At 44.3% G+C, this 23,760-nt stretch overlaps 2 pseudogenes across 1 annotated transcript; both read left to right on the top strand.

The window, feature by feature from the left end:
* The first annotated feature begins 219 nt into the window (after positions 1–219).
* Positions 220–12,562, top strand: LOC117074142 (annotated as a pseudogene). Its single transcript, XR_004433516.1, has 9 exons — positions 220–265; positions 1,747–1,959; positions 4,839–4,968; positions 5,715–5,912; positions 6,971–7,040; positions 8,194–8,408; positions 9,981–10,032; positions 10,818–10,981; positions 12,024–12,562. The product of XR_004433516.1 is annotated as a neuroblastoma breakpoint family member 10-like (transcript).
* Positions 12,563–21,671: 9,109 nt separating this feature from the next.
* LOC117075483 lies at positions 21,672–23,342 on the top strand (annotated as a pseudogene).
* The last annotated feature ends 418 nt before the right edge of the window (positions 23,343–23,760 follow it).

The following is a 23,760-nucleotide window of genomic DNA, read 5'->3' on the forward strand; positions in this document are numbered from 1 at the left end:
CAGGATGGTCTCGATCTCCTGACATCGTGATCTGCCCGTCTCGGCCTCCCAAAGTGCTGGGATTACAGGCTTGAGCCACCGTGCCCGGCCACCATTTTTAAAATAAAGAAATTTTACAAATTTTTTAATGAAATTTTACAAATTTTTTTCCTGCCATATAATGTCAGGTCTCATAGACACCAGAAAATAAATTTATTTACATTGATACATTTCAAAGCAATGTCCTTACACAGCGTAGTTGCAGGACGTTGGGGACTGCTGAGAGGTATGCTTTCAAATGAGATTGACCCAGTCTTCTGTCCTTCACTTCCACATGAATGCTGAGTAGCCCAGGGTCACGCTCATTGCACCCTCAAATCACTCAAGTCCAGCAGCCAAACTTAGGAGACCTGGGCTATGGGACTATCTCCCCAGTCCCAGGCTCACAAAACCCAGGTGGGGATAAAAGCTGAGAAAGTGAGTAGGTGGTTCAGGGGATTACTCTCTCCTACTCGTTCCTCTCACCTCAAACTCACCTTCTACTGCATAGAAACACTGAGGACCACCAACCAACCCTAACCATGTCTTGCCCCCTTGATCTTGCCATGTTCTGTTAGTGGAATGCAACCACACTTCAATGGTGTTAGACAAACTCAGAAAATATATATATGTCAAACGATGTTCCATAAGAACTGCTCACAACCCTGTTCTGTTCATTATACGAGAAAACTGAATGAAAACAACAAAATAGTATCAGGTTTACAAAACTTCCCATGATAGATGGTCACACATGTTTTCAGGAGATATATGTATAAATAATTTGGATTACTTGATACCTTGAAAAGAGCTCTTGTGGAACTAGAATGACATCGATAAGTGACAAGTATAAAATGTAGTGTTCACTGACATTAGAAAACAAATCAACCCACGCATAGAAGAAAAACTTTGAAGGTAATGATGTCAAACTTGTCTTAAGTGCAATGGAAAGCCAAAATTCCGATCCAGTAAGAGAATAGAAATCAACCTAACAAAGAGATGCAGCAAGAATACTGAGACAGGAAAGAAAACATTCTTTAAAAATGAATTATTCATTCACTTTTCAGTAGATACAGAAAAAAAATGCAGAAGACCCTGAGAATATCACGGCAGTCTAACAGTTTAATATCTTTTACTTGTGGAAAAGCCTTCAGATCTGTTTTAATTGAAAGAGAAGGTGTGGTGACTTCATGACTACCATTAAGAAAATATAACTCGTTGGGAAACTGTTTCTGACTGGTACACACAAGAAACGAACAATGAGGAATATGCTTAGATGTATTGGGAAAGAGATGGGTCTGTGGCATTGTCACAAAAGTACACAAATACTGAGAATGACTGCTGAACAAATGGTCCCCCTCAGTGGTGACCCTCAGGTAAGACCAAGGGGCCTTGTATTTCAGCAAAGCCTGGGCAACTGTAATGCACGGCTCCTAAGATTCCATGCCATTCCCACCTTCTAATTCTGTTATTGCAACTGCAGGCCATTACCTGGCACTATCTGCCTCACTCTTGTCAGAGTCTGAGCTACAAGCAGTGCCTTTGGCTCAAATGTCTGGCATCTCAGACCCTGTTTTTGTGGTTAAGGACTCTAAAGTGCTGTGGGGAGTGATCAAGGTTTTCTCAGCGGTAAGATAACAATTCCAGTTATTGTCATCCCTCAGTCCTGATCAAACCTATTTGATTTCACCAGTTTTCAACCCATTATGTGTTTGAGTTTCTTCTCCCTAGTCCCTGGCTCTACCTCTTCTGGCACAAATGTCAGCGTGACTGTTTCTGCCAGCCTTTTGTCGAGTGAAAGGGCAGAGATGAACATCCTAGAAATCAACCAAGAATTGCGCTTACAGCTGGCAGAGAGCAAACAGCAGTTCTGAGACCTCAAAGAGAAATTTCTTATATTTCAAACTACTACCTACTCCCTGGCCAACCAGCTGAAGAAGTACAGTAAGTTCTATAGGTTCACTATATCAAAAATGATGAATGATTACCCATCTTCTCCCTGAGAGGTGAAATGCTCTCTTAATCAAAATTAATTTCATCCTTTCCATGCTTCTAGGAAAAAAGAAGAGGGTATTTTAACCTCATTTTCTTAAAGATGGAAAACAGAGGCACAAAGTGTTCAGCAGCTTTTCATGTTTGTAATTTGGTGTGGGGTGGAACTAGAGTTAAAATACCAGTTATTGGTGTCTGACATAGGAACAGAACCACCTGTTTTTCTCAGCAAGAGGCTAAATTGTGTTTACAAGAATTCTCTCTGTACCATATAAGATCCTGCAGAAAAATAGCATCTAATCTGTGGCTTTACGTATCTGGGACTAATGAATTTCCATTCAATTCAGGCTATTGAGGCCTGATAGGCAAAGTTCCATGCTGAGAACCCTGGTGGAAACGTGGTGATAGCACACAGTACCAACTCCAAGTAGCTTAAAGAGTAGTCTGCACCTAATAGAAATTGTGGTATCCATAAGTGACCGCATCAAGAGCAAGGAGTACCCTGGTGAGAGGAAAGTCCTGCTTCCTGGGGCACAGGCTGTTATTTCTCTTTTTTTTTTTTTGAGATGGAGTTTTGTTTTTGTTGCCCAGATTGGAGTGCAATGGCCCAATCTCAACTCACCACAACCTCCGCCTCCCGGGTTCAAGCGATTCTCCTGCCTCAGCCTCCGAAGCAGCTGAGATTACAGGCATGCGCTATCATATCCAGTTAATTTTTGAATTTTTAGTAGAGATGGGGTTTCTCCATGTTGGTCAGGCTGCTCTCGAACTTCTGACATCAGGTGATCCACCCGCCTCGGCCTCCCAAAGTGCTTGGATTACAGGCATGAGCCATGGTACCTGGCCCAGGCTCTTATTTCTAAAGAGGGAAAAAGAGAGCTCCCAAGACTTTGTGGAGGTAGCAGTGTGTGAAGCAGGAACCTTGGGTCAGTTTCCTGGGCTCCATCCAAGTTGCTCATCTTCTCTGTGCCTCAGTTTCCTCATCTGTTCATGGGTGTTATAATGATACCTACCTCGGTAAATTGCTGCAATGAATTACACCACCTATTGCTTGTAAACCTCCTGGAATAGTTGTTGGCACAGAGTAAACACTATTAGTTCTTCATTCTACTGTTTCTAACTTAACAGAAATTTGATTAGTATTTGGGCATGCTTCCTTCATGGCCTTATGGTCTTATGCCTCATATTTTATGCAATTATATCCAGATATGATTTTTAAAATCTTGAACATATTGGTGCTTAAAATTCCCAGCTTAAAAAAAAAAAATCAATCCTGTGAAGACAGAAAATCTGAGACGGGTCTCAGTTAATTTAGAAAGTTTATTTTGCCAAGGTTGAGGATGCACCCGGGACACAGCTTCAGGAAGACCTGACCGTGCCCAAGGTGGTCACGAGACGTCAATTAATGTATGTAAGAAGTACATTTGTTCAGTCTGGAAAGGCGGGACAACTTGAAGCAAAGGCAGGAAGACCCAAATTATATGATTTCTGAGCACTCTAAGTGTAAGCAGAAATTAACACCAGCTGGTTAAATGCTTATTTTAGTCATTTAAAAGGAAATTGCAAGATACAATCCCAAACCAGTTTCTTACCTAGTGATTGGTCTCAGGCTGTATACTGCTCTCCAGCATCCTAGAAGCAGGAAAAACAACTCATCTTCCCTGTTGGAAGAAGTGAGCTCGAACTTCATAAAGGAGTTACCTGCATTCCATTGTCATGGAAGCAGGAAAACTTGCCTTCCTGTTGACAGCAAGCAAAACTCCAGAAAAAAAAAGAGTTGTACAGTAAAATAAATTTAAGATCTTGACCAAATTTGCGTAGATCAAGCATTATCTGGAGGGGGTGCTCTCAGGCCTCAGCAAATTGTCCTATTGGCTTGAGCTATAAAGTTAGTTCATGCTGGTACCAAGCACTGACACATTTGTCAAAGATCAGGGGCATCTCTACTCAGAATCCCCCAGTGGTGGTTACCAAAATGTGAACCCAACAAATCTGAGACAGGTCTCAGTTAATTTGGAAGGTTTATTTTGCCAAGGTTAAGGATGCGCCAGGACATAGCCTCAGGAAGACCTGACGACATGTGCCCAAGGTGGTCGGGGCATAGCTTAGTTTCATACATTGGGAGACGTGAGACATGAATCAATATATGTAAGAGGTAAATTGGTTCTGTCTGGAAAGACAGGAAAACTTGAAGCAAAGGCAGGAAAACTCAAAGTGGAGAGGGAGCTACCAGGGAAGGGAGCTTCCAGGTCACAGATAGGTGACACACAAATGGTTACATTATTTTGAGTATGTGATTAGCCTTTCCAAAGGAGGCAAATCAGATATGTATCTATCTCAGTGAGCAGAGGAGTGACTGAATAGAATGGGAGGCAGGTTTGCCCTAAGCAGTTCCCAGCTTGAGTTTTCCTTCGTGATTTTGGGGGCCAGGATATTTTCCTTTCGCAGTCTCATAGTCCTAGAAGCCTTCCTAGCTGTACAGAAAATCACTACTTCATTCCCCAGTGCAGGAGAGGCTGCAAGGCTTGGGAAAGCGTCCCATGATTCAGAGTCAGACCTCAGGGGCTGTGAATTCTGACCCTGCCTCCTTACAGGTGAATCATCTTGTCGAGTTGCTTCGTGTGCCCCTGAGCTTCTTTTTTCCTATGTCTAAGTGGGGAGTATCAGACGCCAGAAAGTCGGGAGGCTGAAGAGTAAAGATGTGGAAATCCCTGCCTACAGCCTGGAACTGGGGACAGTTTTGTCCTTGGGATGGACCTGGCTCCTGCCCTGTAGGCTGTGACCACAGCAGCATATCCAGCCTTCCACTGAGGCAGGCGTGTCTGTCTTAGAATATGAAGAGTGCAAAGACCTGATAAAATCTATGCTGAGGGATGAACTGAAGTTCAAGGAGGAGAAGCTGGCAGAGAAGCTCAGGCAAGCGGAGGAGCTCAGCTGAGGGGGCCCCGTGGGGGCAGGCAGGTGGGCAGGTGTGTGAATCTCGGTACAGCAGCTCAGCGGGGAGAAGTAAGCGCTAAGCTGGGCCAGGGGAAGGGCAGGAATTGCCATGGCAGGCACATGTCACACAAATATTTGTAAAACAGAGAACAATAATAGTAAGTTATGGGTTGCCTCGTTTTCTCTTTTTCAAACAAGTAATTGTTGAGGTGAAATTTGCATAACACAAAATTAACCAAAGGAAAGTGAACTACCCAGCAGCAGTTAGTATACTCAAAATGCTGTGCAATCACCACTGCATTTACTCTTAGTCAGAATGACCTCCTGACTGACTTGGGCTTCTCATTTGTTCAACCAATATTGCCTTCTCGACCGTGTCATTCTTTTCTTTTTCCATCTTTCCAGTTGTACCTGGCCACATTTCTGTGCACAGCTTTGTGTCCAGTCACTGAATACTGCACTATGTGTATTTTAACATGAAAATGTCCACAACCAAAATGAGAAATTGAAGGAAAATCCTTTTGGAACTCATTTGGTTACAGAAGAAAAAGATGAATGGAATGCTGAAAAATCTTCCAGGAGCTCTCTCTCTCTCTGTTGCAGAGGGGAAGACCTGTTTTTAAATAAAAAAATATATTTTCCTTTCCTTTGCCACAGGCATTTCCCTTAATATGTACTGACTTTCTGCATGGAGGGCTCCTTTGTTGCAATATTAGAATGGATCACTCATCCCTTTCCACTGTTAAATTTTCTCTACTATTCCACCTTAGGCAACATAAAGTCTCTGTTCACGCTCAGACCTGAGAGCTGGCCCAGTTACAGGACATGTTACAGGAAGGGAGAGATGCCTTCCTCTCACTGAATCAGCATCTCAAGGTCCTTCTCACCCCTGATGATTCTGACAACTCCCAGGGGCAGGACCTCTGAGAGCAGGCTGGCAGAGCACCTTGTCCACAAGCTCAGCCCAGGTAAGGTGACCACAGGCCCTGATGACACAAAGCCCAGGCTTATGAGAGACTCTACACCTCCATACTTTCCCAATGACAGTTATGTCGGTGGTGTTTCTTTCCATTAAACATATATGGCCATGACATGACCAGGACTTCCTGGGTAGGAACAGAGGTAAGAAGTCCATGGGGTTAGAGGTCACAGTATTGCAAATGTCTCCTCCTCCTTGATAGTCATGTCTTTGGAGCAAGAGGTCATACCCATTCAGTTTTAAAGGACAGGAAGGAGGCTATGACAGAAGGCAAGCTGTTAGAGTAAAAAGAGTCCAGGACTAAGAATGAAGGTTCCCAGGCTGTATCTTCAGCAATGTCCTTAGTAACTGTGGGTGAGTGATTGATTTATCCTTTCTGGATTTCTTTGTCTAAACCTGCAAAGGGGTCAAATTGTCTCTTCAATGGTAGATACAGCATTCAAATATGGGAACAATTATGATTACCTTTCAAAGTGAGATGAAGCCCCTCGCCGTGTGGTGTTGGAGAAGGCACTTGATGTGGGGGCATTTGGTTGTAGGAAGTGCTTCAGACTGGAGCACTGCCCATGGAGAGAATGTCCCTGAATAACACAGCAGAAGCCAACTTGGAGGGCTTGTGAGTCTCCCAATGCATGAAGAAAGGTGGGATAAGGTTGTTTGTTCTCCCCTAAGAGAAAGAAATAGATTCTAAATGTGAGAGCTGTGACAGGACACCGAGCCTGTGCCTGGGAATCAGATCTGTGGCAGGATGGGGGAGACAGCTGCCAAAGTCCAGAAAGATGCTGGACAAGCCTCCAGTGATATGGGGAGCAAAACATCTTTTCAATATTTGGCCACATCTTGCTGGTGGCCCTCCAGATCAGAAATGCATTGCCTGATGGATCAGGAAACCATGCCAGGGCATTTTATTAAAGATAAAACATGAGAGCTTTCACTTCAACGCTGACCCATCATAGATGTTCATGTCTCTGTGCACACAGGGCTCACTGTGCTTGCAGTGTGTGAAGTGAGGAATATTTAAATGGAAACTTCTGTATTTGTTTGCAGAGAATGATGAAGGTGATAGTGGAAATGATAAAGATGAGGAGATTCATAAAGTACAAGAGTCACCAGTCCCCAGCTTACACTGAACAATCAGGAGCGGGTAGTGGGTGGATAAACCATGGAAAAGGTCTTAGAATACGAAGGAGTTGAAGGTAGTCACAGATTTCAGATGCAGGATAAAGAAAGCTGCAGAGTGCACTGATTTCATATGCTCACCCAACAAGGAAATAGGCCTGGTCCATTGTCTTCATGGGCCTTGTAAGCATGACCCTGGATGAAGTCACCAGCCCTAGGGACTTCCTGCACTCACAGAGGAGAACTGTTCTCTCCTATAATGAAAACCAGGAGGAGATGCAAAGCTGCTTTCTACATGATTGTCTTCAGGTTCTTGTTAAGAAAGATAAATAGTAAAGAGGTGGGCCAGGCACAGTGGCTCACACCTGTAATCCCAGCACTTTGGGAGGCCAAGGTGGGTGGATCACCTGAGGTCAGCAGTTTGAGACCAGCCTGGCCAACATGGCAAAATCTCATCTCTACTAAAAATACAAAAATTAGCCAGGTGTGGTGGGGGACACCTGTATTCCCAGCTACATGGGAGGCTGAGGCAGGAGAATCGCTTGAATCCAGGAGGCAGAGGTTGCGGTGAGCCGAGATCATGCCACTGCACACCAGCCTGGGTGACAGAGTGAGAATGTGTCTCAAAAAAATAGTAAAGAGGTAAAAAGCAGAGGAATTATTTAGGAAGTTTCTAGAAACTGTAAACATCAAGAGAAGTACCTAGAAAAAAATTGTACATTTCACAATATTATTTTTTTAAAAAGACCCAGAAGGGCCTACAGTGGCTCAAGAGCCTGTATTCCTTTGGTCACAGTATTTAAATGCAACCCAGTTTTGGCACACGGTGTAGCAGCTGTATGGTTCTTCATGTGTGTATCTCTGTGTGTGTCATGCCTGCACACACAGCGATAGCTGAGCCTCCATGCTCCTCAGCTCCTATCTTCCCAGTGCAATGAACACCAGCTGCTCCCTTCCTCTTTGGCTCCCATGGCATCCACAATCTCTTGCAGAGAAAGGAGGGGTGCCTGTTCCCTCTTACAGGGAGCCACCTGTTTGCTTTTTGGGACAATTCTCTTATACCTCTGTCAAAACTGGCTAGGACTCCCTGGGTCCAATTGAGGGTCCAATCTCTCTGTGTTTAATCTTTTGTCATCTCCCCGCTGGCTCATCAGGGAGGTGCGGAAGGCAGAAGAAAAGGAAGTCCCTGAGGACTCAGTGGAGGAATGTGCCGTCACTTGTTCAAATAGCTATGGCCCTTCTGAGTCCAACCAGCCTCACAGGAACACCAAAATCACATTTGAGGAAGACAAAGTTGACTCTGCACTGGTTGTAGACAGTGAATCCTCTCATGATGAATGGGAGGATGCTCTACACATTCTCCCAGGTAGACTCTATATTCTCTGCCCCTCATACCTCTGTCTAGGCTGAGGAAGATCAACTCTGAAAAAGAGCTCTATACAAACAAATTGGTTTGAATCAGAAATTAGGATGGGGTACTAAACACAGATGTCAGGTGGTTTAGGGAGTTTTCCTCTCCTCCTCAGCCCTGTCTCCCTGTCCCCAGTGTCATGGACCCCAGGCAATTGGGACAAACTCATAGTCACCTTTGTCCAGGAGGTATACAGGAGGTATCTATCAAGCCTTCTAGCTTGGATCCAATATCTCTCATCATCTGTCATTATGTCATCTGTCCCTGAACAAAGTCCATGGAGTTTTTATGCCTTTTTAAGGAAACTGGCAGCCTTGCCTTTGTATTTGGAGATATTGTTCCCCCAGTTTTACTGCTCTCAGCTTCAGTCTTGATCTCCTTTAAATCAGCTTGCGACCGGGCGCGGTGGCTCAAGCCTGTAATCCCAGCACTTTGGGAGGCCGAGACGGGTGGATCACGAGGTCAGGAGATCGAGACCATCCTGGCTAACACGGTGAAACCCCGTCTCTACTAAAAAATACAAAAAAAAAAACTAGCCGGGCGAGATGGCGGGCGCCTGTAGTCCCAGCTACTCGGGAGGCTGAGGCAGGAGAATGGCGTGAACCCGGGAGGCGGAGCTTGCAGTGAGCTGAGATCCGGCCACTGCACTCCAGCCTGGGCGACAGAGCGAGACTCCGTCTCAAAAAAAAAAAAAAAATCAGCTTGCTTAGCTGCACAGTCACCTTGAAACCAGGATGGAAACATTTATTCTTTACCTTGCTGATGTGTCTCCATAGAGCAAGGCTGGGCCTGAGTTCTCCACCCCATCATGGCCAATGTTTCTTTGTAGCATCACAGATTTTTTTTTTTTGAGACAGAGTCTCACTCTGTCACCCAGGCTGGAGTTCAGTGGCAGTCTCGGCTCACTGCAACCTCTGCCTCCTGGGTTCAAGCGATTTTCCTGCCTCAGCCTCCTGAGTAGCTGGGACCAGAAGTGCACACCACCATGCCTGGCTAATTTTTATATTTTTAGTAGAGACAAGGTTTCACCATGTTGGCCAGGCTGGTCTCGAACTCCTGGCCTCAAGTGATCCATCCACCTTGGCCTCCCAAATCGCAGATTATTTTTTAAGACAGAGTTGTTAGAATTCATCCATCAGTCCAGTCTCATATATAGATGCCTTTAAACATTCAATGACCATGTTATCTGGTGAGATAAGTCAGTATTGCAGCAACACTCTCACAAAGTAGCTTGACCAATTTTTGGAGATTTTTTTGGGAAAAAAATTTGTTTAACTTGCATAGACTCAGGCAGGGAATATGGCATTATGGTCTACCCACAGAGGGAAATTTTGGCCTGTGGGTCTGGAAAGCAGGGTCATCTACTTCTCACCAGACTTAATCTAGACCACCCTAGAATATTCATGTCAGAATCCATGTTCTTGCCCTGAGAATAGTTAGGTCCTTGTGCTATGACTGGACAGTGATTTGGTCATATGTGAAGTGTGAATTGCTTAATGTGACCTGCTTCTCTGAATTTATTTACAGAAAATGAAAGTGATCATGAAGAAGAGGAAGAAAAAGGGCCAGTGTCTCCCAGGTAATGCTGTGGAATTGTGAGCTGTTAATTCAGTAGTGACACCTGGAGATTGTAGATTTAGGGAAAACGAGGAAGTGATGAATAGAACGATTTCTTTCATTCACTCAGCTACAAATTGTCCTTATTAACACTGTTATGGGCTATTCATGGCACTTGTATTGGCTTTAATTTTGTAGTCCTCTCAAGATAGGAACCTGCAATCAGATGAGCCAGGTGAACTAACCAAACAGGGATTTCTTGGTGTCGCCTGTTCTCTCCCACGTGTTTAAATCCAGGGAGAGATGCATATACGCTTTCTGCCCATTTGTTGTATGTTTGCTAGTATTTGTGCAAGAAAAGAAACTGAAAAAATAAACATATTATATCAAAATATTGGGAAAATGGGGCCCTTAGCACACAAGATCTGTGTCTGCACTGCCACAAGAGCTCTGTTCACTTGAATGCTGCATGGAAAATTCAACACAATTTATGCAAAGTACTTGAAATCCTGTGTTAGTGTCTGTGCTGCAAGTCATGATGGTAGTTTACAGGGAGAGTCTGGGTGCTCTGCAGTGGCTCATCTGTGGCAAATGCACTAAGCATGACCTGCATGTTTTTGATCTCTCCCCAAGACAGTCACTTTCCACCCTGCATTTAGAAGGATAGCTTTTTTTCTCTTGAAGGAAAAATGCCTTTACTTTTTGTGACCAATCGATTCTGTTTCCCATTGGATCAGTTGAAAGGCTTTGTTGTCTAATCTTTGTTGGTTTAATCTTCTGTCATCCCTGTCCTGCCTGGCTCATCAGGAATCTGCAGGAGTCTGAAGAGGAGGAAGCTCCCCAGGAATCCTGGGATGAAGGTTATTTGACTCTCTCAATTCCTCCTGACATGTCTGCCTCATACCAGTCTTACAGGAGCACCTTTCCCTCATTAGAGGAACAGCAAGTCAACTTGGCTCTTGACATAGGCAGTGAGTACTCCATTGTGAAGGTGGTGAAGCTCCAGTCCATGTCCCAGGTGGACCCCATAATCTTTGGGCCTTGCTCCCCTGATCGGGCTGAGAGTTGCCATCACTGTGGGCTGAACCTACATATCAATGTAGATTTCAATCACTCTGGAGTTGAGTCTGAAGCACAGGCATGGGGTGGGTCAGTGAGCTTTGCTCTCTTCCTAGCCTCAGGCCATACCCATGGCACCCTGGACTGACTGTCAGGACATTGAACTCAAGGCAGGTGTGGCAAACTCACACCAAGCCGTGCAGCATATGCCCAGGAGTTGTCTGTCAGATCAGCTCATCTGAATTAAATGTCTCTTGCCAGCTACAAAGTTCCTTATGAGTTTTGTTCCCAAAGCATGTCTGTGCGGTTCTCTACCTGCCCAAGACCGGTGTCACCCTTGTCTACCTCTCAGTGGAAGATGTGACCCAGGTTTCACTGAATTTATCCCCATTTTCTGTGTCTTCTCAGTTGGCTTGTTTTAGCTCATCTGTCCATCATCTTGCTGGTATGTTTTCTAGATAAATGACTGACTTTTCACCCACAAAAGCCATAATAGCTGATGCTTCTGTGTAGAACCAAGTCTCATTGTAACTCAAGAGCTGGTATATTACACCCCTGCATGAAATCTCAGTGTCCACAATCTCGTAAACTATCAAATCCTGGGTATTTGATGTGAGAAACCTGAATATTGCAGTATCTCTCCTACGAGGTGTTAGAACTATTTGCCTAAAATCTATTGGGAAAGTCATTGCTCATTTGTGTACACAAACCTAGGACAGATCACACTGGGAAGATAACATTCCAAAACAGGGGAATTTTGCCCAAGGCTCCTGAAAGGAACCAAGTCAGTTCTCTCAAGACTTGACCTCAGGCCTCCGGTTATGTTTCTCTCAAAGTCTTCTGTTCCCACACTGAGAAGACTGATGTCCCTGTGTTAGGATTGGACAGAGGAATGTTTCTGTGTGCAAGGAAGAACTGCTTCATGTAAGAGGCCCCATCTGAATTTATTTGCAGGACACTGGTGTGATGAAGTGAAAAAGGAGGACCAAGAGGCCGCAGGTCCCAGGTGAGTCTGAGAAATTGTGGACAGTTAATTTGCTGTTGACACCTAGAGACGCCAAGTGCAGGGAAAACAGTACATGCTGAAAATAGTGATTTCATCTTGTCAGCCAAGCCTGAATTACTCCTACTAATATTGCTGTTGGTTTTCATTGCAGTAAATGTTTAGGTTTCCATTTCTTCCTACCCTTATCATTTACTAACCTACTGAAGGTTGACCATACCTCAAAAGCTGTATTCTCATGGTGACTGCAGGGAAACTTGAGCACATTTTATGGAAAATTATTGAGCCCACTCTTTTCATGATCACTGTTCACTGTGTGTCCTGAGGGCACTAACTCAGAGTGTCCTTTTACTCCCTCATCAGTGTGTCACCTGGACAATTCACTAAACTCTCTTTGTCTGTCTCTCTTTCTCTCTCTCTCTGTATTTCTCTTTCATCATTTACTACCCAGCCATGGTCTATTCCTACCTAAAGGCAATAATTTGTTACCTCATTAATGGATCTATCTTTTTTCTTTTGTAACCACTTCCTTATGCTACCCATGAAATCTAGCTGGGGCTCTGCGGTGTTTGATTCAAAGCAAACACCCAAAATAATTTCTGGAAAAAAAAACTTCAGTATTCAGCCCTGTCTCATCAAATACCCAGCTTGTTCACAAAGGCGAGGATTTTAGACACTGAAATTACAATGAGGGAGAAAATCAACAAACCCTTGAGTCAAAATTAAGTATTTGGTTCTATAAAAAAAAATTGGTTATTCACGGCATCAAAAAGTGACGAGGCTCAGTCCTGCTTCCAAAACCAAAACAAAAGGTAACAGACACATCAGTTAAAAAAGCAGACATTGAAGATACAAAGAATGGGGTTAGGTTAATTGAAACCAGGGTAACACCTTTGCATGAGCTAAACACAAAGATGACACTGACCTTGAGCAGGCATAGAAGCTCAGAGACTTGCCTATAAAATGAAATCCCTGAGGAACTTTGTAGCTACCCAGAGATACCTGGTTCAAATTAGAATATCTGACAGATCACTCCCGGCATGTGCTGCATAGTTATGTGAACGTGTCACACCTAACTTGGGTCCAGTGTCTTCAGACTGAGCACAGGTTGCCACTGCATGGTCTGAGAATGGAATAGAGCCATGCCCACTGACCCATCCTATGTCTGGGCTTCCAAATGGAACTAGAGTTTCATTCAAACCTACATGTGCCTATAGGTCCTGCCTGCGGCAATGACATCTCTCAGCTTAGTAAGGGCTGCTTAGTGCAGGAATATGACCCCTATCTGGAAGACCAGGTGGAGCCTTATCACCTTCATAGTAAGGTACTCACTGTCCATGTCAAGAGCCAAGCCAACGTGCTGTTCCTCCAATGAGTAAAAGGCACTTCTGTAGGGCTGGCATGAGTCAGGCAGTTCAAGATAACTGGAAGGAGTCGAATAACATCTATCCAGTGAGTCCTGCAAGACTTCAGGCTCTTCCACCTCCAGCAGCTCTCTGCTGAGCCTGGAAAAGTAGGAAAAACTAAAGAATCAGCCAGGGGAAATCAGACACCACAGAGCCCCAACTAGATTTCATGGGTAGCATAAGGAAGTGGTTAAAAAAAGAAAAGGATAGATCCTTTAATGAGGTAACAAATTATTGCCTTCATGTTGGGACAGAACAGGGCCAAATGGAAAAGGATGAAAGAGAAAGACAGACAGAGAGAGAGAGAGAGAGAGAGAGAGAGCTCAGTGCATTGTCCAGGTGACACACTGATGAGGGAGTAACAGGACACTTTGCGTTAATGCCCTCAGGACACACAGCATACAGTGATCATGAAAAGAATGCGCTCAATACTTTTCCATAAAATCTCAAGTTTCCATGCAGTCACTGCATACTCTTGACCGCAACAGCTCACCTGGAGAATTTTGTATAACAGACTTCATTCCTTAAGATAGGGCATCTTTCTTTTCAGACATTATGTTGAGCAGCACCCTTCTCATCACATATCCTGAACAGCGCCCTTCTCTCTTCTCTGGCCATCCACCTGTGCCTGCAGTTTTCCCCCATTATTTTGGAGGGCTGTTTCATGATTCCTGTGTTTCAAACCAGATTCTCTACTACCTCCTCTGAGGTGGCTTCCCTCCACTGAAGCAGTTAGCGTCCCTTCCTCCATGCATGGCCATGGCTTGCATCCTCCGTAGAGCCCCGGTGGTTTCTCTTATGTGTGGGTTTGTGGTTTCAATCATGTGCTGTCTCAGGGCTGTGTTCTCATGTAAACCATCAACAACTAGTGTCCCTGATCAGGTGCTGGCCTAGCTGATGAGCGAAGCGCAGTGGTTCTCATCCCCATGATCTCCGGCAAACTCCTCCTGTGAGCAAGTGCCCCTTGAGGTTGCAGTTTCATAGGGTGTGTAAGGAAAAAAAAACAATTTTCTTCTCACTCATTCTGGTTTTTATACCATTATTCTGGGAATTTCATGTGGATTGTTAGTAGTTTTACCCATCAAAACTCTTGTAGGACGAGCAAGTAACTGTGTGATGTCCCCATCTGAATATGTTGTAATGAGAGTTGTGACTGAAACTTTTGTCTTCCATTCTATTTTGGTCAGTAAGCACCTTTCCTGCTGGAACCATCCTCTTTCCTGTGTTTCATTTCTCCTTCAGTTTCAAAGAAGCAAAGGATTTTGTAGGATCACAGCAATTCATAAAACGAAGTAAAATACACATTGTCCTTCCACCTGTTGTACACCTTGCCCTTGGCCAAGAAAGCTCTGTCCTTGCTATAATCCATACAGTGCTCAAGAGGCACTCCCAAATGGGCAGTGGCATCTCCATGTTAGAGCTGAGGATGCTGAGGCTCAGCAAGGTCCCTTTGCTTGCCCAGGATGCCCCAACTAGTCACAGTGAGAACATGGGCCCCATGTCTGCCTGACTCCATGGTGCGGTTGCTGTCATTTCTCTGCAGTGGGATCTCTCAGAGACTGGGCTAGGATGGGTGCTCAAGATTTTTCCCTTTGTAGCAAATTTGTTGGAAATGATTTCAAGCTGGAACAGAAAATTTGCTGGTCTGGTACAAAGAACTCCTATATTCCCTGACGCAGGTAACCCAGTGATAAACACCTTGGTGCACTTTGTGAGCAGAACCAGTGGTTCCTCTCATCCCCCCAGGGGGACCTACAGCTCTAGAAGGTGCTTACCGGAAAATTTCTCAGGGGGTGAAAGGTGCTGATCTGTTCCTACCTTGTATCACTTGGGTTTCTGCTCTCAACATGGCAGTGTTAGAGCCCTTGTAAAGTTACTGGGCTTTGTCTCAGGAACACCCCGGTCAGGACCAGGGCTGCCAGGATGAGGAAGGGAAATGCTCAGACACATGTCTCAGAAGTGAGATGCCTGTGATATGGGCCAGCTCTGCCAGGACATCATGAAACATAGGCCAGCAGAGGCCACATTCATTCATGCGGACAGGCTGAGATGCATGAAAGCACTGTCTCAGTTGCACCAGGAGGCATCCTGTGTGTGGGTTCTGATGATAACCTGTGAAGAGTCTGTACTATGCACAGCTGTGATCCCAGTCGTGGTGCCAGAATTGATGTGCTCCACCCATCCTCTCGCTTCAGAGAAAGTCACAGTAGAATCAGCGAGAATACAACCTAAATCATAACTCGATCACTTATTGAGGACTTTTCCCCACCCGCTCAACTAATAATATGTACAGTGTTTCAGAAGTTTGAGACGTTTTTTGTTTTCTTCTGAAAATGCAAAGAATATTAAAAGTATAAGCTTAAGAAGACTTAGTATTCTGAGAAAGAGAGATAAAAGGACCTAACAAAATTAAGTGTTTAGAATTAAAAACATTCCTAGACATTGATTCTAAATCACACATGCAGAGGACAAGAATGGGAAGCCTGGGTTTGACCAGCCTTCCCCAACCAGATTTGTCCTTTTGAGATGTTTCCCCATCTGCCCAATATGAACTACCATGAAGTCACACTGAGTGTCCTAAGTGATGGTTAATGATCAGTAAACTGTACCCTGAGCAGCTAAGGAGGCCACATGAGGTGGAGCGAAGGGCTCAGGGACAAAGGCCCAGAAGCTAGAAAGCACTCCATGCAGGGCTGCGCCAGGGAGGGGCCAGCCTGACTCCAGGGAAGAGTCTGTATGAGGAAGGGATGGGAGGTGATGCTGGATAGGAACATGGGGCAGAAGTTAGAAGGAGCACAAAGGCAGGGTAAGTGGGGAGAGTCATGCAGTGGGCAGTGGAGAGAGGGGTTTCAGAAGCAGAGTAGGAATGTGGAAAGAACAGGATTTCTTGGCAATAAAATTGCAGAGATAATTGCTAGTGTGGAGATGGCAGAATCAGAGATAGCAGTTGGGGGTGTGTATGAAGCCAGGCATCAGTGATGAGTCTGTGCTCTCAGGAAGATGAAAGACAACAGATAGATGAAAGACATTTTTAATAAAACTTAGAGAAATCTTGGTGAGAATGAGGATGTGCAGAGGGGAGGAGAGAGAGGAGCCCTGCAGGAACGTGGATCAGGCCCTGCGCGCCCCGTCCCTCTTCTGAGGCAGATCTGGACTGGCGTGAGGCCACTGGAAGTCTTTCCTTAGTCCACTTTCTGAGAGTGTGATTTCCTCTTCCTGTGGAAATAGCGATAATTTTTATGAGGGGTGCTGCCCGGACCCCACTGGAGGAGCGGGTAAGATGAGGACTGTGCTCGGTGTTATCTCCCTACAGAATCACACATGCTGATCGGTAATACCTGTGGCCCCTAAGTGTCCGTGAGGGGACTGGTCCCTCTACAACATTGCTTATGGCTGCGGACACCCACTATATGGCAGCAAGATGTATATATGTGGGTAAGTGGTAAAACCATTATAGGCAACGGAAATTCAAAATATTCCAGAACCCTAAAAAGCTCAACTCATGAAGTATTTGGTCTATTGCAGGGCGCCCCAAGCCCCCAGGGCTGTGGTCAGCTACCTGTCCTGGGCCTGTTAGGCACCAGGCCGCACAGCAGGATATGAGCAGCCGGCAAGCGAGCGTTCCAGCTTGAGCCCCGCCTCCTGTCAGATCAGCGGTGGCATTAGATTCTCATAGAAGCACAAACCCTATTGTGAAGTGTGCGTGGAAGGGATCTAGATTGTGTGCTCCTTATGAGAATGTAATTAATGCCTGATGATCTGAGGTGGAACAGTTTCATTCCGAAATGATCCTTCCCTCTTCTCATGTCCCCCACCCCTGATAGAAGGAAAAGTTGTCTTCCATGAAACCAGCCCCTGGGGCAAAAAGTTTGGAGACTGCCGGTCTACGGTGTCCCAAAACACTTTTCTATGGTTCCTTCCCAAAGCCTGGAGGCTTTAAGTCCTCCTCTGTTCTTATACTCCTGTGTGTTGAGAAAAACAGCATTTCCTATGCTCTGAAGGCTCTCCAGAACATTCTTTCTAGGCTGCAGGATGGATATTAACAATAACAGAATAATCGGCATGGCCTTGTTAGCCAATCCAAAGCCCTCTAGGCTGAAGTGGGGGATTTTCACTTCAGTAACATCCAGCCTAGGTACCTTCCATCTCAGCATCCCCAGGCACAGACAGGAAGGTGACACATGATGTCTGTCTTTGTGGCCTGGGCCACTGGGTGGCTTACCTCAGAGGCGGAAATGCCAGAGATGGGTGTTCTGGGCATGATTAACAAAGGGAAAACTGAGAGTGTTCCTACTAAAGCCCCTTCTCCTTTCAGCTCCCACCCAGGCAGCCTGTCCTTATAGGCCTTGGAGTGGAGACTTGAGCCACCACCTGTCAGAAGTGCAGGCTTCACAGGCACAGCTGGAGCTGAGAACCCTGGTGCCCAATTGTCTGTGACTGCAGCTGGATCAAGGGTTTGACTGTGGCTATGGCTTAGCCAAGCGGGGCGTTTCCTCCACCACCTGCAGCTTCACAGTCAACGCTGATCCTGGGAAGCAATGGCCCTTCCAAGGTAGTGAAGGAAAGGGGACCAGGAAGCTCTAATCCGGGTGTTGGTGATCATGGTGCTGTGAGGGGAAGAGGCAATGAGGTCTCTTCTTGCTCCCTCAGAGTCAAGTAGAAATCCACAATGTTGCAGCCCAGTGAGGTGAGCAAGAGCCTGGGGTTTAGGATCAAATCTGCTCTCAGGTCCTGGGTTTAACCCTTACCCATTATTCACCTCGGCCAAGTCATTTGTGGTGTTGGCATTTACATCTCAGTTCTGTCATCTGAAAGACCTGAAAAATAATATCTACATTCAATCATTGCTGATAACATTAATTATGATAATTTCCAAAGGACTAATTCAGTTAAAATTGCTCAATAAATCTGTGAATAGATGTTATCTAATTCTGTTATCTTTCTGGTAAGTTAACACTTAGGAAATGACTTGACATTCGTTGTTTCAACTGAGGAAGAGTAACTGTTAGGATCTCTACTTTCTAGGGACCCCCTTTCTGTGTTTTCTTAGACAGTCTCTTTTGCCAGTTTTCTTCCTCTCCGTCAGCATCCCTTTTAAAGTCAATTTTCCCCTATCGAGCACTTTCAGTAACAACCTATTAGGCACATTCAGTAAAAGTGCAAATCCTGGGCCCACAAGTCAGTCTCCTGACATACCCAGCTTCTTGCTCTGTGTTTTTTTCCCCCTTGTTTTGAAATAAAAGAATAAAAGGGCAACCTTCTCTTGGAAAGTGTACAAATCTGTCTCTTTTATGAAACTCCATTTAGTTCGTCATCTCCACTCACGTCCACAGCCATGTCCTCACTTTCCATCTCCCAGGGATCCACTTCTGCTCAGATTTCCTTAACCCTGGGTCATGTTCATCCTTACTCTCCGTCCCACTCAATATTTCCTCCTGGAGCCCCTGGGGCTGCCTGGTGCTCATCTGTCAGGCAATGCCCTCAGCTGAGGAATAAGGAGACCCACGTCCTCAAGAGGAAGGAGGGTCACGTGAGGTAATGAGCAACATCTGGGTCCATGGAGAGGACACATGAAAGATGCTCATTGAGTGTTGGGGGATGCGTAGTCCCTGACACATGCCCTGATAACTTTGAGTATTTACACTGATTTCTTCCACTGATGTCTCTTTTGCTTCTCCATGGATTCCCAGTCAGGACTCACCCCGTTGGCTCCAACACTCTCACCTGCTGGCTTCCCCAGGAGTCCAGAGCACTAACCAGGCTCCAGGCAAGAGGACAGAGTGAAAGCCTTTTGTTTCATTCTCCTTTACCTGGTGACTTCTCCCTGCTGTCTAATAGGGCATTTGTTTCTCACCATGTCTTCCCTCTCTCATTCATCTTATATTTCTGAATTTTTTTCCAATTTCAATGGACCAGATTATAGTGTTAGTGATTATAATGTTAATTCAACATCCTCCACATCCCTATGTAATACTTTCTTCCAATAGATTTTTATATATAAATATATGCATTTATGTCATTTGTCATGTACATTATGTATATTTGGCATGTATTTTTAATAAAATGTGTACATATGCTGTATACATATCTGTATGATCGTTTCATCAATATCCCATGTTTAGTCTTTCCAATTCTTTTCTCTCATATGTTCATTTAATGTTGATTTTGCTTGATTTTTAGAATCTCCTCCCTCCCAAAACACAGCCTGTATCCACTGTGACTTCCTTGCCTTTGCCTTGTCTACCTGGAAGCTACTTGTGTTTATTAATCTTAAGTTTCTTGAATATGTTTGTCAACTGGGATCACCTTTTCCTCCTGGCAGTCTTGTCATTACTGGGTGATGCATGAAAAATCAACAATGCAGAAAATACCAAAATGTCTTCCTTGACTTCCCTTTACCCCTTGGACTTTCTTATTCAAGGCCACTTTCCTTCTCTGATGATCTTCTTGGGTGGAAGAGAAAGTCACAATAAGATCATGGATGACAGTGAACCCTGTTAGGTGTGGTTTCATTTTCAGAGTTGGGTTTAGAGCCTTCCCTTGGAATGAAGAACCCTCCCCAGCTGGAAGGTGAGGCTCTTGAAGGCTCAGCTGACAACACACATGGGTATCAAGTCATTGGCTACATTCATGCCTCAAGTGTCCTAAAACCAAAGATGATCAAAAGAAAACTGCCATTCAGCAAGTGGAGACTGGCATGCAAATTCCCTGGCCTACAAGCTTGGGGTACGAAGGTAATCACATCTATGGCTCTTAGCTGCACTCACTTCTTATTTCTGTCTATGATGACAGCTCATTTTCCCATTGCTTTTCTCTTCCCTATTTGTTCTCTCCAGCAGCTGCTGTCACATCTGTCTGGTCTTACCTCTGTGTCTCATGGGCTGCCACCCTGCCAAGACCTTCCATTCCCATCTGCTCTTTGCTCTCTGAACTCTGCTCTGTTCCCACTGCTACTGTCTTGGGAGTCCCTCTCACTTCAGAGTTTTGTTGGTCTAGATATTGAGAATATTGCTAAATGCCTTAAGGTGTAACCAGGTGTGGAATAAACTTCAGGGAATTAGAGAAAATAAGTTGGGCCATGGTTACAATCCCCGCTCTCTGTTTGCTAACTCCATCCATGTAGACGCTCTTGTTTTTCTTTCTTTCCTGAGCCCCTTGGAAAGAATACTTATGATTATATATATATATATTGTTTGTTTGTTTGTTTGTTTTCAGTGCGGAAGGATAGACTGCACGCAGTGGTTATTGTTAGTTTCTACTGCGTTACATCCTGGATGGTATCCCAAGTGTTTTCCTTGTAGTTAGGAGGCTATGAAATAGAAAGTAACACACTGCTGTCCTTGCCGCCAGAGAAATTCTAAGGGACAGCCATAGTGAGATTGTTTAACACAAGTTAACTAGCGCGAGGGCCCCAGAACTCTTTCCTTTCTACGTGGGGCTGCTTTTAGCAGAGATTGGTCCATGGTCTCCAGTCTCCTGGGTTCTCACGCTCTGTGAAAATCTTCGTGTTTTTCCGAGGCCTCTACAGTCACCCTTCACACAGCCTCTGCTTCTAACTGCAGCACCCACCGGTGTTTATAGGATTTCTGTGCTGGCAGGGAATGTGTTCTCACCTCATAGAGCCAGGTAGAAACTCTACGCAGACAGGTGCTGTTCTTTGGGATGAAAGCAGGATCTCTGGGGCTCTGTGTCCATCTTCGGTTGTAGACATAACAAGCTTACTTTGTGGATGGGAACGGCTCGGAGCCCAGGTGCCCTTGCGCATATTCACAGAGGGCCGCAGGTCAGAACCGCAGTCTCACCTGTCAGCAGAATGCGCTGCGATCTACTCCAATTACCTGAACTACCCAGCAATAAAATGGGACACATTACAAAACATGAGATAGCATGGATAATCTCAAAAACCTCATGCCGAGTGATGAAAAGAGTGCATCCTGTGTGGCGCCATCAAGGTGAATTTCTAGAACAGGTAAAACTAACATATAGTGACAGAAACTACATCATATAGTGACAGAAACTACATCATTGATTGCTGGGGTCAGGGGGAGGGTGGGACTGACTGCAAAGCGCATGAAAGGACCTTTTAGAGTAATAGACACGTCATCAACTTGAAATGGATGCATTGTACCATAGTCAACTCACACCTTAATCAACTTAATTGTAAAAAGTAATAAGACAATCACTCCAGGAGTCGTTGCTGTTGCTGTTGCTGTTTGTGAGCCTGTAGCATGGCTCTGTGGGACTGGAACTTTAAAGACAGCCACAATGCTGAAAATGGTGATAATGAAAAGATGGCTGCCCTGGAGGCCAAAATCTGTCATCAAATTGAATATTATTTTGAAGACTTCAATTTACCATGGGACAAGCTTTTAAAGGAACAGATGAAACTGGACGAAGGCTGGGTATCTTTGGAGATAATGATAAAATTCAACAGGATGAACTGTCTAACAACAGACTTTAATGTAATTGTGGAAACACCGAGCAAATCCGAGGCAGGACTCATGGAAATCAGTGAAGATAAAACTCAAATCAGAAGGTCTCCAAGCAAACCCCTACCTGAAGTGACTGATGAGTACAAAAATGATGTGAAGAAACAGATCTGTTTATATTAAAGGCTTCCAAACTGATGCAACTCTCGATGACATAAAAGAATGGTTAGAAGATAAAGGTCAAGTACTAAATATTCAGATGAGAAGAACGTTGCATAAAACATTTAAGGGATCAACTTTTGTTGTGTGTGATAGCATTGAATCTACTAAGAAGTTTGTAGAGGCCCCTGGCCAGAAGTACAAAGACACAGGCCTGCTAATACTTTTCAAGGATAATTACTTTGCCTAAATAAATAAATAAATAAATGAAGTAAGAAAACAAAATAAAGTGGAAGCTAAATTAAGAGCTAAACGAGAGCAAGAAGCAAATCAAAAGTTATTAGAAGGGCCGGGTGCGGTGGCTCAAGCTTGTAATCCCAGCACTTTGGGAGGCCGAGACGGGCGGATCACAAGGTCAGGAGATCGAGACCATCCTGGCTAATACGGTGAAACCCCGTCTCTACTAAAGAATACAAAAAACTAGCCGGGCGACGAGGCGGCGCCTGTAGTCCCAGCTACTGGGAGGCTGAGGCAGGAGAATGGCGTGAACCCCGGAGGCGGAGCTTGCAGTGAGCTGAGATCTGGCCACTGCACTCCAGCCTGGGTGACAGAGCGAGACTCCGTCTCAAAAAAAAAAAAAAAAAAAAAAAAAAAAAAAAAAAAAAAAAAAGTTATTAGAAGATGCTGAAATGAAATCTCTAGAAAAAATGATTGGATGCTTGCTGAAGTTTTCAGGTGATTTAGATGATCAGACCTGTAGAGAAGATTTACACATCCCTTTCTCAAATCATGGTGAAATAAAATAGATAGACTTCATCAGGGGAGCAAAAGAGGGAATAATTCTATTTAAAGAAAAAGCCAAGGAAGCATTGGGTAAAGCCAAAGATGCAAATAATGGTAACCTACAATTATGGAATAAAGAAGTGACTTGGGAAGTACTAGAAGGGGAGGTGGAAAAAGAAGCACTGAAGAAAATAACAGAAGACCAACAAGAATCCCTAAACATATGGAAGTCAAAAAGTTGCAGATTTAAAGGAAAACGAAAGGATAATAAAGCTGCCTATCCTGGGTCTGGTAAAGAAAAAGTACAGTTTCAGGGCAAGAAAATGAAATTTGGTCATGATGAACATGATGAAAATGGTGCAACTGGACCCGTGAAAAGAGCAAGAGAAGAAACAGGCAAACAAGAACCTACATCCAAACAACAGAAAAGAGAAAATGGTGCTGAAGACTGGTAGTTGAGTAAACTAATCTTTTATTCATTTTAAATAGGTTTTAAACTACTTTTGTTTATGGGGGCTTTGAAAAGGAAAACCGAATTAGGTTCACTTCAATGTCCACCTGTGAGAAAGGAAAAGTTTTTTTGTTGTTTAACTTGTCTTTTTTTGTTATCCAAATGAGAATTATTTTGAATGTATAGTTCTGTTTGTGTTGTTTCAGATGATTCAAATATCAGAAGGAAGATTCTTCCACTAAACTGCCTTTGTGATATGAGAATATGTTAGTACAAACTAATAAAACATATACTATATGAAAAGAGAAAAAAAAACTCCAAATCTTAATGTCTTCTACTTAATGTAGTGTATGTTTAGCCTTAGAAAAGTGTCTATCTGTGATTGAGAGTTCAGGTTTTCCTTGATTTCTGTTTCTGTCTCTGTGTCTTCAGTTAAATTCATGCACTATTTTTTTTTTTT

Source organism: Trachypithecus francoisi, unplaced genomic scaffold (assembly GCF_009764315.1).
Source record: "Trachypithecus francoisi isolate TF-2019V2 unplaced genomic scaffold, Tfra_2.0 Lachesis_group5, whole genome shotgun sequence".
In the NCBI taxonomy this organism is placed as follows: Eukaryota; Metazoa; Chordata; class Mammalia; order Primates; family Cercopithecidae; genus Trachypithecus; species Trachypithecus francoisi.